This window comes from Lissotriton vulgaris, chromosome 2_1 (genome assembly GCF_964263255.1).
Source record: "Lissotriton vulgaris chromosome 2_1, aLisVul1.2, whole genome shotgun sequence".
In the NCBI taxonomy this organism is placed as follows: Eukaryota; Metazoa; Chordata; class Amphibia; order Caudata; family Salamandridae; genus Lissotriton; species Lissotriton vulgaris.
In genome coordinates this window covers 1,363,746,019-1,363,764,979 of record NC_141687.1, presented here as the reverse complement: position 1 = coordinate 1,363,764,979, position 18,961 = coordinate 1,363,746,019, and positions in this window count along the sequence as shown.

Here is an 18,961-nt window from a genome sequence, read left to right as displayed (position 1 = left end):
CGCTCCCAGCTTGAGTCCCAGGGTTGAGGCAAGGGCGTAAACAATAACTACAGCTAGCCCGGGGGACTGCGAGGACCAGCTGCCCCTGCCTGGATCAGCTGCTGCCTCTTCCCCCAGGCGACACGCCCACGGACACGCCCACCACCGAAAATCACTATTTGAATTCGTGACCCCCGCTTCGCGGGCGCCACTCACCTGCCTGCTGCTGTTGTTGAGAGGAGATTGGGACCGCTGTATTATTGCCTGTGATATTGAAGGAGAAGGATTGTCAAGAGCTCCGTGTTCCGCGTAGCTGCCTCCCCAGGGACTCGCTGGTGTGAGCGAGAGCTGCCGTCTGCTGCTCTGACCGTCGCTCCCAGCTTGAGTCCCAGGGTTGAGGCAAGGGCGTAAACAATAACTACAGCTAGCCCGGGGGACTGCGAGGACCAGCTGCCCCTGCCTGGATCAGCTGCTGCCTCTTCCCCCAGGCGACACGCCCACGGACACGCCCACCGGCTCCACGCATAAAGTATAGTGTGGACTCACGCGACGCGGGACGCGCGCGGGACCAAGCGCGGGACCAAGCGCGGGACCAAGCCCGGACAAAGGGCGGGCCGTCTGTGGCCGTCCGTGGACGATCGAGGACGGGACGGGCCACCCTACTAAGTACCATCAATATAAGTGTCTGGTATGTACTTAGGTTTGCCCATTCATAAATAGTCACATTTGTTAATTGTGAGTTCATCTGGGATCTAAGCCCCCCGAAAACTCTTCTCAAATACAACAAACCCCAACAGTACTAGAGCCGATAAAAGGGATCCATTACCCCTGTCAACTATCGGTGCTCAAATGGGCTTCAAGAAGTTAAGATCTCGGACAGTTTACATGAAAAGAATGGGTACTGAAAATGCAGTACGAATCACCACGGATAAGGCTGTTAAACAAGGTCGCTTAACCCATACACCAGCTATTACAGCTTATTTTTCCACACTCATACCTAAAGAGATCCATGATACTCAATTATTAAGCAACGACACTAACCCCGAAGTAAAAGTCTCCGTTGGGGAGTCAAAACAACTCGTATCTAAATCTACCCCAATGAAAAATAGCTCACAAACAAAGGAGGGATGTTTGGACTTAGACCTAAGTAACAAACTCTCAAGCACTCCGAAAGACTTTCTTCAGTCATTTCTTGAAACGAGCGACCTGAAAACTGTAACCCCTATAAAAAACAGTGGGGGTGCAAATGTATTTAACGATCTAAACCTTAGCAAACAATCTTTTACCATAGAGAAAAAGGATCTAGGAACAACTAATAATACCTCTTCACCTAATGTTTTGCTTGCTCCCTCTCTTGGTTCCTTCGATCTAAGAAATAAGAATAATACTACTGATAACGTCCCTCCAATATCTAGAGCTTTATTCTCTCTACAAGAGATACTGGAATCTGTTCTTTCATTTCTCAGTAACATTCTTGCAAACTCCGATCAAACATTGGATGTCCAAATAGGTATTTTAAAGCACTTGGTAGAAGAAAAAAAGAACAAAGATTCCCACTTAGCACAGAAAATCAATACGCCACACAAAACTCACCTTGAACCGCAGAGAATCCAGAAAGACTGCGAAAAACCTCAAAAGAAAAAAACGTGTGACCAAAATACTCAAACTGTAGGCATCCAAAAGCAAGAAACACAAAAAATCGACAGCTCAAATGATTCAGTGGTATATTCTTTAAAAAAATTATTCAAAGAAAAACACCAGCAGAAATCAAAACACTTTCCAATATTTTCCAAAACTGCGGCAGAGAATAAATCAATAAACACTATTACTCCTGATATTCAGGAATCCAGAACAAGTATCACTAATGAAATGAGTGAAAGAAATGAAGAAAAACAAAACAACAAGAACCAAGAAAAGAATATGGCATCAGGGACAAAAAATATAAGAAAGCCTCTGAGAAGGATCCAAAAACGGAATAATCGTAAACTAAAATTTCAAAAACATGTAATCTCAAATGAAACCAAAGAAAATCAATGCGATAATAACAGAGAGTCGCAAGACGATAAAAAACCAGTTGCAACCAGTAACAACTGTGAAAAGGAGATGCTTCAACTAGACCCGACAGCAAAGGAATACATCCCTACCAAATGTCTCAAGCAATTAGATCGAAGCAAAAATATTCACACAGAAGAAAACAACAGCTACTTTAGAAAGGGGGAAGGACCATCTACTAAAACTCTACAAATTGAGGAACTCTTCCCCATTGACGCGGCACCACTTAACAGAGGAAGGATTTTAAACCTACTACGACATATAAGGGCGCTAGATTCAATGACTAGCAATGAAATCCATCTTGTGTCCTTTCCAAAAAAACAAAACAACAAATTGACATTGGTTACCTTTTGGTCAACAGTTCTCCCAGGCATAATATTAAAGGAAAAAGAAATATTACACAAACACGGTTACGATGTAGTGGAAGCAAAAGAACCAATGGACTTTAATACCCCAAACGGGTATAATGCTCAAATACAGGCTATCACCAGTTCTGTAGTTAATAACTACCAGCGAACAAATGACACGACTGAAGATCGAGATATTTCAAATCTCAAAATTCTGGTGAATAAAGGCCATAGGGCAGTATGGTGCAAAACTGATAAGAAGTCTGAAGAGCATACAACTACTGAGTCCTGGGCTTGGGTTTCCGAGATTCTAAATAGCAATAAAATTTCTAACCTTGGTCAACATTCTGTTTAGCACGGGACTAAGGATAATATCGTGGAATATTGCTGGCAGAACCGCAAACAAATTGTCCTTGGTTATGAGAAACCCCCCAGACATATTGCTTCTACAAGAAACATGGGACACTGTATCTTTCACGCCTAAAGGGTACTTTTTATATGAAAATTTAGCACTGTCAATCAACCGAGGTCATGCAAAAGGAGGTTTAGCTATACTGCTAAGAGAAGATTATTTGTGGGATCAAGAAATAATAGACACAAAATCTAACAACTTGCAGTGCATTCAGATATCTGTAAAAAAACACAACACTGCTCTATTACAGGCAATCTTAATATTTAATGTCTATGCTCCTCCCGGGAATGAAAATGACATCATCTTTCTGGATATTATAGAAACGATCTCGCACATCATGGAGAACCATACCGATGCATCCTTTTTAATAGCGGGGGATTTTAATAGTAAAATCTCCGATTTTGAAATTAATAGGTGGGCAAGTTTGTATGCAGAAGTAGGTCAAGACATCATAATCCCTCTATTCCCTGAAGGTTTAGTAACCAACAAAAGAGGTAGATTGTTATTATCGGCAATAATAAATATTAATGGATCACTACTGAATGGAGCAATTGAGGGAGATACTCCTGCAAAGTTTACCAGGCAAGGCAATGGGTCTTCATCCATTATAGACTACATCATAAGCAGCAAGGACTTGTTCGATACTGTTTTGTTATTATCCAACCAATTTTGTATGGAGAGTGATCACGCAATTATGCAATTGACAACTAATTGGATACCTAAAAACTCCGAACCTAGCCATATGATTTATATCAAAAGTTCTGTATTAATGGAAAGTGTACGGAGACGTATCTATTGGAATTCTTCGACCATGGAAAAAATCATGATAAAAATTGATCACTCTAATCTTTTGGAACAAAGATTCTCTAAAAATCCTATAGAAAATTTTGAAACAATAATTAAGGATTTTAAGAAACTTATCCAAAGTATGATTTCACCAGGTGCTAAAAGCAAAATTAAAAAGAAGGAGGGAAAAAATGGATATTCCCACAAGAACTCCGAGATCAAAAAACAGTTAAACAAACTCATCCGTGCCCAATATGTGAAATCTTCAGTAAACGTTAAGAAAGAAATAAACAGATTAAAGAACCAACTGAGGCGGGAGAACCAAAAGGAAAGAAGGGCTATTGAGGATCATAATTGGGTCGAAATTCAGACCGCTGCAAAAACATATAATCAACGTAAATACTGGTCCTTAATCGCGAAAATAACAGGCACAAAGAAAAATCTACAATCGATCCCGGTTCCCCCGAATGATTGGGAACTATATCTCTCAGATCTCTATAAAGCAAACCCAACAAAACTCGAAGTAAGCAGCAAAGATTTGAAATATGAAAATGCCGAGAGTTTTTTAATACAAACTACAATTATTTCGGTGGAATACAATATACGTAAAGCAAGATCTACAGGCGCATCTGGTCCAGATGAGATCCCGATAAAGGCGCTACAAGTAGCACCGAAAGAATGGAGCAAATTATTATGCCCTCTCTTTAATTACATCTTTGAGACTGGACAAATTCCAAAATCCTGGCAGGGGAGCATAATTATCCCAATTCATAAAAAGGGAAGCAGAACCCAAGCTGGAAACTATAGACAGATCGCGCTCATGGACGCAGTCGGCAAAGTGTTCGCGGCAGAGGTGTTAGATCGCTTGAAAGAATGGGCCTTTACGTCAGGATTGATACCCATGTGTCAAGCGGGCTTTAGGCCTAAGCATTCGGTTACGGATAATATAGCAGTAATTCAGGTAATCTTTGATAAATATATTATCCTGAAATCCCAGGTAGTCTATGCCGCATTTATAGATTACTCAACGGCATTCGATCGGGTCGATCGACCTACCCTATGGAAAAAACTCAGGGGGCTTGGAATACAAGAACAACTGTTGCAAGCAATAATAAACCTTCATACTACTACCTGGTGCCAAGTCCAGATGGGGGGAGAAAAAGGACTTACGAAAAGAATTCCAACGGAGAACGGTTTAAAACAAGGGTGCCTTCTAGCCCCGCTCCTTTTTTCCCTCTACTTAAGTGATCTGCCTAACCGATTGCAAACTGGTTCTAATTTACCGCCAAAGATCGCCCAACAAAGTGTAATTTCATTACTATACGCTGACGATATAGTATTATTAGATCTAACTCCCTTCGGACTGCAGACATCATTGGACATTTTGTTTCAATATTCAAAAGAAAATTACCTCATACCTAATATAAAAAAAACCAAAGTGATAGCTTTCTCAGGAAGAAAACGTAGCGCCAAGTTCACCTGGAAGATCGGGGAAGAAAAGTTAGAAGAAGTAGTTAATTATCCTTATCTCGGGAGGATTCTTTCCAAAAATCTAACGAATACAACCCAGGTTACTAACCTGCAAAGAAAAGCTGATATTCATGTCTCTGCTCTTTTGAAACTGTACAGTGCAACAGGGAATAGACATCTTTCCGCACTGTTGGGGACATATAGAGTAAAAATACCTCCTGTGTTAACCTATGCGACAGAATACATTCCCATTAAGCAATGGGCTTTCATGGATCTAAAAGAGGGGAAAATTCTTCGAAGGATCATGAAAGTTTCCGATGCTGTTCCTGTGCAGGCACTGAGACTAGAATTATCAGTAGTAAGCTCTCACGCAATAGCTATAGCCAACGTAATAAGATGGGCCTACAATTTGATACATGCAAAAGAGAATACTTTAAGGTCCGCCTTAAAAAAAGAGACTTTTTGTGTAGAGCCGAAAAAACAAGTGTTTTTGGAAAATTTGGCTGTGGCATTTCGGCTGGCACACATTGATATTGAAATGTTGAGCTCTTGGACTCCGGCGCAACTAAAATTGTTCTTAAAAACTTTCACCCCTAAACTGAGCTACGAACTGGACTGCTCACACTGCAACAAATTGTCTATTTATAAGCCATTTGTGGAAAAGCTCGAATATAAGCAGACCCAAACTTATATTGGGTTTACTCTGCCACATGGAGTAAGAAGAGCAATCACAATGTATCGGTTGGGCATTCTACCTGTCCTTGTATTTACTTTCAGATGGCTCCCAGGAGGATCTCCTATGTGTACTTTGTGCACTGGTGGTGATCAAAGTATAGAACATTTGCTGCTTGTGTGTCCCAACCATAAAGTAACCCTAGCTCGTACCAGATATCTTAATCCAATATTTCGCTTTTGCAGAATTACTAGGGGGAGAGAACTTTTGGACTTATGTGGACATCCTTTGAATGAATTTGTTTGTTACAACTTGTATAAATTTTTAAAAGAATTTTTATCTTTGTACTAATTGCGCAGCATTTTTTGTATATGAAATGTAAAATTTTATTGTGGTCCTCTGTTGAGTACCAACACAAATAAATTTTTGACTTTGACTTTGAGTTGCTTCAGGTGGAAGGTCTATCTGATGCTTCCTAGTATTAGTAGTTTCCTTCCACGTAGCCTGTGTAACCTGTTTATTATCCTCGTGCTTAGGTGGTACTACGGGGCCTTTTGACCTAGGGTTAACACTGCATTTGGTACTGATAGCATCAGGATTTATATGACCCTTGGGTTTCACGTGTGTCAAAATGGTGGTAGTATTTTGAGTCAAGGGACTGGGTAAAATCGAGCCTCTAACTTCTCCAGAAATGTTTTTACTAAACCTACCAGGGGAAAGTTCCTTTATTAGCGAGGTGTTAGCGGCTATCATTTGCTCAATTGAGCCTAGTTTCTCCCCAATCCTTTTAATCCTCTCCGCCTATGGTAACAAAAGAGATTTAACCAAATGTTCGATGTTGTCCATAAGCCCTTTATTGGTAAGAGGGGGAACGTGGTCAGACAAGGTATTCTTAGCGCTCAATGTATGACCCTTAACGGGGCCAGAGAGTATTTTAGGAATTTTTGAGCATATGCCCTTATGTCCATCTCCCCCCTCTTTCTCTTCATAGTAGCGGCAGCTGGTGATCGTTTATTATGTGTTTGACTCATGGGGATTGGATTAGGAGATGATAATATAATAGGGTCTACCGTGATATCTTCTAATAACGGGTCAGCACTTAAGTCTTCAATGCTAAACCCTCTTACTAAGCTCTGGGGAGATATCAGCAATTTGTGTCTGCTGGGTGGTACTATTATCATTTGGGCATATTTGTATCAGGGTAGTTGCTTGCTGAATAGCTCCCAGGGAAGAACTTTGTTTTGGAGAAATTCGGCGTCAATCTATGCTCAGTGACAGCAATCTCGTATTCCAGGACCGAAGCGGCCTAGTTATAAAATTATCCAGAGTCCCATGGACGGTTCCCCACACCAGGGACTTCCTCCCTTTCTTTAAACGTATCGCCATCTTAAATATACAGGTTACAGAAACAGTGTATAAAGGTGACGGAAAATGACATTATTATCTGTCCAGTCTTTATATGTGATGTCTTTCCCTGAGTTGAAGCAATAACAATCCTACTTACAAGGTCCAATGTCTTCAGTGAGAGATCAAAATCAAGAGGGGAAGTCCCAGCCCAGCCTTGGCCAGCCCCGGACGGCCACAGACGGCCCGCCCTTTGCCCGGACTTAACCCGGCGTCGCCTGCGCGCGTCCCGCGACGCGGAGTCAGCCGCTTTGTTTTTAGCGCCTCCGGGCGCGGAAGTGGGCGAGGGTGGGCGATGAATCCCGCCAAGGATTCTGGGGGTTGTAGTCCCCCCGCTTGGTGGTCGCTTGATGGGCTATTAGCGGCGGCGGGGGGGAACAGCAACCAAAGGCAGCATGCGCTCACAGCACGAGACTGGGAAGCAGCGTTGTGGTCCTGGAGGCAAAGGGTTCCCAGATACAGGCAAGAGTGATTTTTAGAAAGTCTCCCGCTCCACCAAGGTAGCTGCGTTGTTTTTAGCGCCTCTGGGCATGGAAGTGGGCGTGGGTGGGCGATGACTCCCGCCAAGGATTCTGGGGGCTGTAGTTCCCCCGCTTGGCGATCGCTTGATGGACTATTAGCGGCGGCGGGGGGGGACAACATCCAAAGGCAGCATGTGCTCACAGCGCGAGACTGGGAAGCAGCGTTGTGGTCCTGGAGGCAAAGGGATCCCAGATACAGGCAAGAGTGATTTTTAGAAAGTCTACTTAATATATAATTGCATGCATGGCTCTCTAGAGACCTAAATTGCTTTGTTACTGAGCATTAGACACGCAACAGTAAGTTCCTAAAACAGAAAACAACATTTAAAAATGTTTCAAAGCACAAAACCTTTTGCGAATGTCATACCTACATAATTTCTCAAAGGCTTCTTCTGCTTCTAAAACATAAACAAAAGTTAGACTCAAAATGAAGTTAGCACAAGAACTCTTGAGGCATTCTGCATTATTAATCCCTCTCAATTTAAAAGAAACCAAGTTTAAAGAAAAACACTACCCTCTCCATATACATGAACTTTTTATCACTAAGATTGAACATAGAACCCCATGTAAACATAAATGCGGTTTCTTAATAGATGTACACCATCAAGCCATCTTTCCAACGTATATACCTCTCTGCATCTTTAAGTAAACTCAAAAGTCCCACTGTGCAAGCAAAACAAACATATCTCACCATCTAAGCACTTGCAAAGCAGTCATATAAGTTAAAAACCACATTGACAAACACTTCCAAAAACATACCTAACTAGCATTACTTCTTTCTAACTCATATACAGGCGGACAATAGATTCTCATCTTTTATTTCTCACTAAACTATTAATGTTTAATATTGTTACTAAAAGTACCACAACTCTCAGAATGCAAATAACAGATGTATTTATTATTGCGATTTTCCACAAGACTATATTGTGAATTTTGACAAAATGTAATAGAAAGGCACTAATTTATGTTACTTCCCAAAACATTTACCAATAACGTCTGAAACACATACCCTCTAATAGATACAGTTCTCCTTTTAATCAAACTCCCATATACATCTTCATTTCTGATATGCATTTTTATACATACCAGTGAATTGAGTTTGCAGAATATATTGTTATTTCAGCTCTTTCTGGATAGCTTTGACCATGTTAAGATTTGTAAAAACTAAGCACAAAATGGTACACCACTCTCATACAAAGCAACTGTAAAACGGCAACCGCTTCAAATTTCCACTCTATCATCATGAGAAAGGCAGCGAATTATGTCTTTCATTTTAGACTACTGCATCTACACTTGTGAATGGATTGAAACTGTTAACCCTTGCCCTCTCTTTCAAAACTAGGTTCCTGTTGGCATGTTTTTGGAATGTATTGTCGATGATCATAAAATAATCGCAAAAAAATATGGGAGTTCAAACCTATATCTAGCTTAATTTTTCAGAAATGTAAATACTACTCAACATGTTATTACATATTCCTGAGTTGGAAATTAAAATTTGCCATTACTTACATTGAGTCATCAACTTTAAAGACAAAATTCTGTCTCTTTAACACCCTTCCTGCAATAGGGTATTTGCACCGTATACCTAGCAACCCAGTTGAACCAATAGGTCACAAGTTCACAGAATATTCTAGAAGGAACATCCTGCTTCTAGATAAGATACAGCAGGTGTGCTTTACTCGACAGATTCATAAGAATATCCATGTCTGTATTGAATATCTTTACTTAATGAACAGACAGCAATAAGACTTGTTGGTAAGGCATCCAACACACTACCTAATTTTATTTACTTTAATGCGGACAGCATCCGAAGAAATATCTATTTTTTTAAAACAAATGAAAAAAAATCCATTTTAACTGCTTTTACCTCATTCATCTCCAGCCTTCTCCTGACTATTATTGCTTGTTCACTTCAAAATGCTTAGAGTATGGATTGTGGCCACAGCTATAGCTATTGGGCTAAAGTGGGTTTAAAAGGAGAGGTATTGACAGGGACTTGGAGTTGCTAAATGTGCATATTACTTGGTTTGGCCAAAGAGGGTTAAAGTTTCATCAGTTCCTGTTTTTTGTTAAATCCCTTGTAGATTCCCAAGTTCCTCACCTCATGATTGTGCACTGTGGTGACAATGACCTAGGCACATTGAGTGGGGTTGGGCTGAAAATCCAAATGAAAGAAACCGCTGTAGGACTGATGTTGCTTTTCCCTCACACTGTCTTGGTGTACTCTAATATGTGCCAAAGACAGAAATGGAAGTTGTCAAATCATAGTCATGGTCAAAACCTTTATTCGATCACATACACAATGATCATAACAGTACAAGATAAAAAACATATTTTCAATATTCATTATCAATTCAAACAATAAAATAGTTAATTTCATCCATAAATAAAAATGTAAAACAATCAAAGCTTTTCCATATTATAAAAACAGTCATTATTCTATCAGGTCCCACATGTTCTAAAACAATTATCAAGTTGCAAACCCATTGATTATTGATATCTCCCTCTTTTTTTGTTTTTTCATGCTGGTCCATAGGAACGAAGCTAGCGAAAAACATATCAAGGGGTCAGATAAGATTTTAAAAAAAATATGCCACCCGGCATTGATTAAAATTAATTTTCCTTAATAGCAGTTTTAGGTAGTCATTCCTTTCCATCTCATATAGCCTTCAGAACAAAACTAAGTGCAAATCAGTTTGTTTTGTGTATTTATCACATGGGCACAAAATTAGATAAGCGTGTTTATATGTTTTATCAGGGTAGCCTAACATGAGTGAAATCATGTTCAATCGAAACCTAAACAGTATAAATCTATTTTGTGCGTTAGTGTCATCTGCCAAATAAAAAAATCCTCTCTCAGTCACTGTGGGGTTTGAGCGAAATGTTACAACTGCGTGCTTCTCTCTATGGTGTTTCCTTCTCTCATAGTCCACCATTTTCAGAAAAATGCTTTTAATCTTTTGCTTTGAAACCTTTCTACATGAAGATGGATCCCTAAACAGTTTAGAAAGGCTACTTTTATTCAAGAGGGTTTCCACATAGCCCAACCATCTAGACATCCTGCAATTATCCATGTTCAAACAATTCTTTATTATTATTTGCGTCAGCACCACTGTATCCCTCCGCCTGATTGAGTGCCACAAGACAATGGGGGCCAGTTGTATTGTATCTGAATTGTGAGGGAGGCCCAATTCTAAATGTAAAATGTAGTTAGAGGCAGAAACGGGGAGGCCCACTAAGGATTGAAAAAAATTATGTTCAGTAGTTTGGATGCGCCTGTGTCTACAATGCTCCACACTCCAGCCCCATACGTAATTGCTACCTTTACTTTGGCCTGATAAATATTTCTTATCAGTAATAGAGGTCTAGCACCTAGTTTATTAATGAATGATTTAACAGCAGAAAGGCTTCTTTCCATTACACCCGTTCTTCCTTCCACTAGCCTTGACCACCACAAGTCCTTGTCAAAGAGAACCTCGAAATAGGGGAAGGAGTCAAACACCTCTATTCTCTTCTTCTCCACTTGTAAGTAAGGAGGTCTATCACTTTTCCTTGCTCCCACTATAACTGCAAAGGACTTAGAGTGATTTACCCTCAGATCTATTGAGTTCATGAAGAGTACATATGAGGATATCAAGTGTTGCAGACCTGCCTCTCCTGGCGATCAACACTGCTCATCTGCATATGCCAGAATAGGTAGGAATTGCAAGTTAAATATGGGAACGTCTCTAGTAGTCTTGGTGAGAAAATGTTCTACTCCATTTGTATAAATGGAGAACAGAACTGGAGCAAGGACGCATCCCTACATTACTCCTCTGGCGATTTTAAATAAGCGTGTGCAATCCCCGTTTTAGTGTATCGGACTAAAGCTGTGGCATTAAAGTACAGCGGTCTCATAAAATGTAATATGGCTGGGTCAACCCCCATTTCCCCCATTATAGTCCATAGCTTTTCATGGACCACACAGTCGAACGCTGTCGACAGGTCCATGAAAGCCATATATATTTTCCTCTCCTTCATCCTGGTATATTTTTCTGTTATAAGTGCCAAATTCAAGCACTGGTCTATGGTGCCCCTTCCCTGCTGGAATCCATATTGGGCCTGGATTAAGATGTTGTTTTACTTGACCCATCCCTCTAACTTAGGAAGGAGGAGCCGGGCCATAGGTTTTGCTGACGTGTCCAGCAGGGCAAATGGAATATATATTTTTGAATTGGCCCTGTCCCCTTTTTTATAAATAGGGGTGATGACACCTGCAGACCAAGACTGTGGGGGACCTACTCGGACTATACTTTTCATAACATTTGTTAATAGGGGTGCCTATAGCTCTGGCGTTCCTTGAAAAAAATCCTTTGGGACACCATTCGGTCCGGGGGATTTACCTGAACTGCACGACATCAAACTTTTCCTTACTTCCATGAGTGAGAAGGAAAGGGGAGCCTGATGGTTTGTTTCCATATTAACAGATGGTATTTGGGAATCTATACTTAAGGCAAAGATGTTCTCAAAATGGGCTACCCATGCTTCCTCATCTACTTTGTTATCTAATGTAGGATCTACAGGATTTTTAAAGTGTGGTGCATTTACTATCCTCCAGAAGTTGCAGGTGTTACCCATTTTTGCTGCTTTGGTGATATCCTCCCAAATTTCTTCTTTCATAGCCTTTTCTCTATTTCTCCAAGTTAGTTTATATGTAGCCCGCAGTCTCCTGATTTCGTATTGGATTCTGGGTCTGCTTTTCAAGGCATACAGCAAGGCTCTCCTTGCTTTTGTGCAAGAAGAATCAAACTTTTGTACATGTAAGAGCCAGTTTTACCTTCTCTATGAGATCACTAAAGGCTTTCACAGTTTCTCCTTCTTCAGCCTCTGGGTCTAGGCAAATTGCTATCTTGCTCAGTGTAGTGGATATCATTTCTGCAGTCAGTTTAGGTTGATCAACACGGGTCCATTTTAATTGTATACCATTCCTTCTTGCCACTTTAGGGGTATCAACATTTTGATCCATAGTGATAAAATGACATGATCGCTAAAGGTTGTAAATTGATTTGGCGATCTGCTGGCTCTAGAGCTAATAGGGGCAGTAACCAACATATAGTCAATAGTTGACTCTAGGCCATTTCTTTGGTAAGTTCCTGTCACATTACCTGATGATAGTTCTAGATCACCCGTCAATACCATATTTTGCGATATTAGCATCTTGTTTAAACAATTACCATATTCATTGTGTGCAAAGTGATTTATAATGTTGCTCCCCAAATCCTCTAAGCCACATATAGGGGCTGCATTGTATTTGCAAGTATATATATTAAGGTCTCCCAACCAAACGTCATTAAAAGCAAAGTTCCTAAAATTGTCTGTAGAGTGTTCTAAAGCCTTATCAACCTCATCAACAATATCATGTCTATTTGGGCCGAACTCATTGCTGTAGGTATTAATTAAAAGCCATCTACCTTCTTGGTGTATCCCCAATGTAAGAATATGGAAGTTTACATTTGGGGATTCAAATGTTATTACCTTCCCTGGGAGATTGTTCAGGATCAAAGTCAAAATGCCCCCCTTAGCCCTTCCTGAAGATGAAGGTTTAGCTGGGGTTTGGTGAGAGCAATATTCATTTACATAAATTGGGTCAGTATACCATGTCTCCTGAAAGCATGTGATGTCGTGACCTTGCCATATTTTCAACCAATTTTCCTCATTCATTTTTGGGAAATACCAGCCACTGAGGCTATCTTAAGGGCCATTTTGTTAGCCCCCTTCCTTTGTTGCTCGGGTGAGTAAGAGATCATTTCAATAGGACAAGCCAAATTAGCCTGGTTCTCACAATTAACTTGGGAGTTTTGCAGGGTTGGATGCAGTCAATCGGACGCTTCCAGGTCAGTCAGTGGAGCAAATCGATTCTCAAGGGTTAAGCTTTGCACCATAGAAGAACCCCCTTGGGTCTTCCAAGCCTGATTCTCCCTCTTAGGGAAAATGCTCCTTTGGGGTAACAGGGAAAATGGTTTATAAAAATAACCTAGTGGTAACACAACATTTTCCGAATTCTTTAGAGTGACATTTCCTAGGTAATCCAAACTATATCTGACTATGAATTTATTATTCAAATTTTAAACCACACAGTCTCCCACCATTTCTTTTCTTTCTGGGCCCAACCACGCTACCCTTCGGGCCATAATCAACTGGCTTGAAAAATTCCTGGCTCCCCCACCCCATTCAATTTTTCTGTCAACCAATGTAATGCTTTAACCATCAATTGTTTTGTGGATTCTAGTTGACCCTCAGTCATCAAAGGTGTATTCCCTAGCACCACTATCAGGGGTGTGGCTGCCGGGGGAAGAAGTAAATTCTGTATTCGATTCAATAGTGGTCCGACATTCGCCCTTTCCTATCTTTGGAGAACTATTTGGTTACCTGCCCTATCCCTATGCCAGGCATCATTCCTCCTTGGGAGATGGTAGCTGTGTTAGGTGGTTTGTTACATCGTCCATACTACTTGTCTGTTGCCAGTATAATTGACTTTTGCTAGGTTTGCTCAAGGCAGCTCTTGCATAAAACTTCAAAATGCCAGATGGGGCATTGGTGAGGTTAGTAGGTGGAGGCTCGTTGTGTGGGCTAATCCCCCTCTCATCTGTGCTTTTTAAAATATTTTGATGTTGAGTCTCTTGGTCCAACCTTCCTCTTGCACTTAATTCAGTCCCCATTGGCCCTACATTCGGTGGGAGCACCACTGTCCCTAGTGCCTGTTTTTTTTTTTTCATTTGTGATTCCTGGGCCACTAGCTTCCCTTCCATCGGGTCAGTGTTGCAATAATGGGATTCAGCATCATGGCTACGCCTCCAGTCTCTGCCACATGTCCTCATTAGTCAGGGGGCCGACAGATACTATAGGGGTTCCCTGGATATGTACTCCTTCTCCTTCTTGCATATGTTGCACTGATTCCTCCTGATCACAGTTCCCTCTTGCTTTGGTTTGTCTAGATACATTTGCCGGTTTTTGATTCTGTGGGCCACACCCTCTCTTTCTTTTTCCTAGTTTTTCCAAGTTGGCTCCCATGACCTTTTTTTCCCCTACTCCCCTGATGGATATTCTGGTCTTTGTTGTCAATGCAAGTTGATTGGGCATTGCTCCCCTTTCTCCTTCTGTCTTCTCCATCAGAGTTTGCAGTGAGGATTGTTTTAGGGTAGGGAGAGGTGTCTCAGCCATCAGAACGGAGCTTGTTTGTAGGACCGGCTCCAGGGATAGTTGACATTCTGTGATCTCAATTTCGTGTGCTAAGACAGACGTTGCTTTAGTTAGGAATTAATCAAGTGTTCCCACAATTCCCTCTCCCAGATGGTCATTTCGGCCCCTACGCTTACTCATCGTATGACTAGCAATTCCTATCCAGTTAAATTGCCTTATTCTTAGAGCAAATGTTTTGAAAATAGTGGTAATAAAGAAAAGAAAACGATGAGTATAACCAGTACCTTATTTGAATTTGCCGCTTTTCAGAGGGTAGGCCCAGCCCAGCCTCTTCCGGGCTTGGACAGGCATGGTCTTGGTGCGTCCCGCGCCACGGGTCTGCGATGGCGCTTTATGCGCGTCCTAAGGCCCAGGAGCAGCTGGGAGTTGGAGTCCTCTCCTGCCGTGTCACTCCCAGTCACAGTTTGCACAGCGAGGTCAGTGGTGTCGTAAGAGGCTACCTAATGAAAGAAACATTTGCAGAACTGATGTTGCTTTTCCCTCACACTGTCTTGGTGTACTCTAATATATCAAAACCAAAGGGGATGATGGACGGAGTGTTGAACATTGCAAGCATTCAACCCCAGTCAACTGATCTGGGTTTAATTCATCATCCTTCTTTAGCTCACTCCACCACCCCAGTTCAGACATGGCCATATGCAAATCAGTCTGACCCTGGGCTTCATGGGAACAGTCCAGCCTGAACTGCAAGCCATATCTTCCATGGACCAGAAACAATAATCCTGGGACCAGTTTCTGGCTAATCAGCCGTCATCAGCCAGGCTAACTTGAATCCAGTGGCAAAGTGAGCAAGGGACCCATATCTGGGCATACCCTGCCAACTTAGGGCGAACCAAGCAAAACCAAAGGGGATGATGGACGGAGTGTTGAACATTGGAAGCACTCACCCCCAGTCAACTGATCTGGGCTTAATCCATCATCACTCTTTGGCACACTGTGCCACCCCAGTTCAGACATGGCCATATGCAAATCAGTCTGACCCTGTGCCTAATGGGAACAGTCCAGCCCGAACTGCCAAGCCATGTCTTCCCTGGACCTGAAACAAGCATCCTGGGACCAGTTTCTGGCTAATCAGCCATCATCAGCCAGGCTAGCTTGAATTCAACGGCAAAGTGAGCAAGGGACCCACGTTTGGGCATACCTTGCCAACTTAGGGTGAAAAAGCAAAACCAGAAAACCAGAAACCCACAAATCGGTCCCAGGATGCTTGTTTCTGGTTCTGGGAAGACCTGGCTTGGCAGTTCAGGTTGGACTGTTCCCATGAGGCACAGGGTCAAGACTGATTTGAATATAGCTGGGTCTGAACTGAGGTGGCAAAGTGATCTAAAGAATGATGATTGATTCAACCCAGATCTGTGACTGGTGATAGAGCGTGGGCTCACCAGCTCATTTTACCTTACTCACCTGGGCCCATAAACTATATACACAATGAACAGGTAAACATACACTAATCAATTTTGTTTAACAATTCAGGACCTATACCATTTGACTTACCGATCCAAATCACCGGTACCTAAAGTCCTTAGGGATCAAGGGAGTCAGCAAGAAAATAGGTAGTATAATAACATTTGCACTTATTAAATTACCACAAACACGGGAAAGGTTTACGTTTTGTTATGTATTATAAAATTCTTAAGTATTCAAAACTGCATTAATCAGAAAACACGATTCAATCCACAAGAATTATGATTAGGCAGAAAAGAAAACTTTTGTTTAAGCATTTGAAAACAAAGGAAGGATAGAAAAGGGAAAACAGTACAATGACAAACCCACATTAATTATAGTATAGTATAATAGAATAATAGTAGAATGGTGTGAAGACCAATCCTGGCCACGGGCTGGGTTAAAGGAAAGGAACTTCAAAGTGCAGGTGCCAGCCGGTAAGAACATGTGCAGACCAGAATCTGAACAGATACGGACCAAATTGAACCAGGACAGGACCACCACAGGTTAAAACCGGCACCCACGCCTAAAGTTCAAATGCCAGCGTTGTAAACCGTCTCTGCAGCTAACAGCCAGAACAGCGATTGGGTTATCAAACTCATTCCAGAACCCCGATTGGGTTATTGAAATCTTCTGACAGAGTGCTTCGCCAGCACCTCTGCTCCTGATCACCTATTGAGTGCGTTGGGTCAGTGTTAGGTCAGTTATTCGGACAAGTCGGACAATCGAACTAACTAAGCCTACCCTAGTTATACCATTTTCCAGGGCAGTGTACCACCCCCCAATGTTGCAAATGTGTGAATCCCAATATTTTATCTGTCAAAAGGCAAGGAGAGGTCATCACAACATATTGATATGAGGTAACTTACATTCCATATTTAAATTACGTTCCCTCCCATAACTTTATTTTTTCCATGCACTTTTATTCCACCCGGCAGTGAATGTATCAATATAACAAAATGTTTCAACAAATTGTTCAATTCAGCTTCCTCTGGCAGAGTTGAGAGGTCAGCTTCCCATAGTTTTCACAGTTCATGTCTGATTCTGGCACTGGTTCAATGCCATGGCTTCGATAGCTTGAGTTTTTCTTTGCGCAGGAGCAGTTCCTCCAAAGATGGAGTTGAGAAACACATTTCAGGCCCAAAAGCGATACATGCAAAAATAGAAACGAAACAGTTTTAGAACATGGAAATAAATGAATGCACTGTACACCACTTGTCTCTATGCTATTCCCATTATTTTATTTTAACTATTGCATTAGGGATTAGGCAGAATGAACAGCTTAACAAAGCAGAGATGCAAGCTTCTTGCACGTTAGGACACAGAACAGCCATTTTAGTTCTAGTGCGCAGAAGCAAAAGTTTCCCACCAAGCGAAGTACTATGTCATGTCACATGAGTGTGACAGGCGCATGCGCAGTAGAAAATCCCACTTAGCAGCAGCCATTTTAATGCAAGCATATTATAGTTAGTAAAATCACATTGAAAAGCCTCCCCTAGATACTAGAAATGTTATAAAATGCAATATTAATATAATGAAACATGTTAGTTAGTACATTAATATTATTTTCGAGAGGGCTGAATACAAGCAAGTCGCTTTACATGCGTAACCTTGCTCCATCACTCGGGTTGAGTGTTTGAAAAGTTTCAGCGCTCCGTCCATCATCTCCTTGTGTTTGCTTTGTTTGCCCTAAGTTTGCAGGGTATGCACAGACATGGGTCCCTTGCTCACTTTGCCACTGGATTCATCTAGCCTGGCTGATGAAGGATTCACCCAGAAACAGGTCCCAGGATGCTATGTTTGGTCCAGGGAAGACCTGGCTTGGTAGTTCAGGCTGGACTGTTCCCATGAGGCGCAGGATCAAAACTGATTTGCATATAGCTGGGTCTGAAGTGAGGTGGTGAAGTGATCTAAAGAATGATGATGGATTCAACTCAAATCTGTGACTGGAAGTGAGAGTCTGAAAAGTTTCAGCGCTCCGTCCATCATCTCCTTGTTTTTGCTGCACTCTAATATATGCCAAAGACAGAAATGGAAGTGGGCAAATCAATTCTGTCCACAGATTGACAAAGCCAGGAAACATGTTAATAAAACTGTTTCTGCATTCCTCAGAGACCATTGCATGGGCTGTATCTATGACAACAATCTGCGTTTTGACATGCATGGAATTTATAGAAATGATGGAGTGCACTTTACAGATGAAGGCAACAGGGTATTTCTAAGTAATGTGAAATTCAGAATCCAATCTTATATATAGCAGCCATATACACAAAGTCAACGCAACAGATCTTGTTGAAGCCACCCTAGTACCTGAAATATTGAGAAATTTCTTTTAAAAGGTTTTTCTCTTTCATTTTTGACAATCTTTGCGACTCCTCGGACACGTCCCGAATATGGAAAACAAAAGCAGACATTCAATGGCCACCAACACATTCAAAAATAATATGTGAAAATATCTATTCTGAACATTGCCCTCTACGTGTTACTATATACATACTTCTTTCACAGCATGTTTAAACTCATAATTTTACACTGTTTCTTTAAAAACTATCTTTCAGACCTAGAGACCATTTTGGCGATTATTTTGTACGTCACAACAACACCGTTAACCACGACAATCGCACCCTTTCCATTA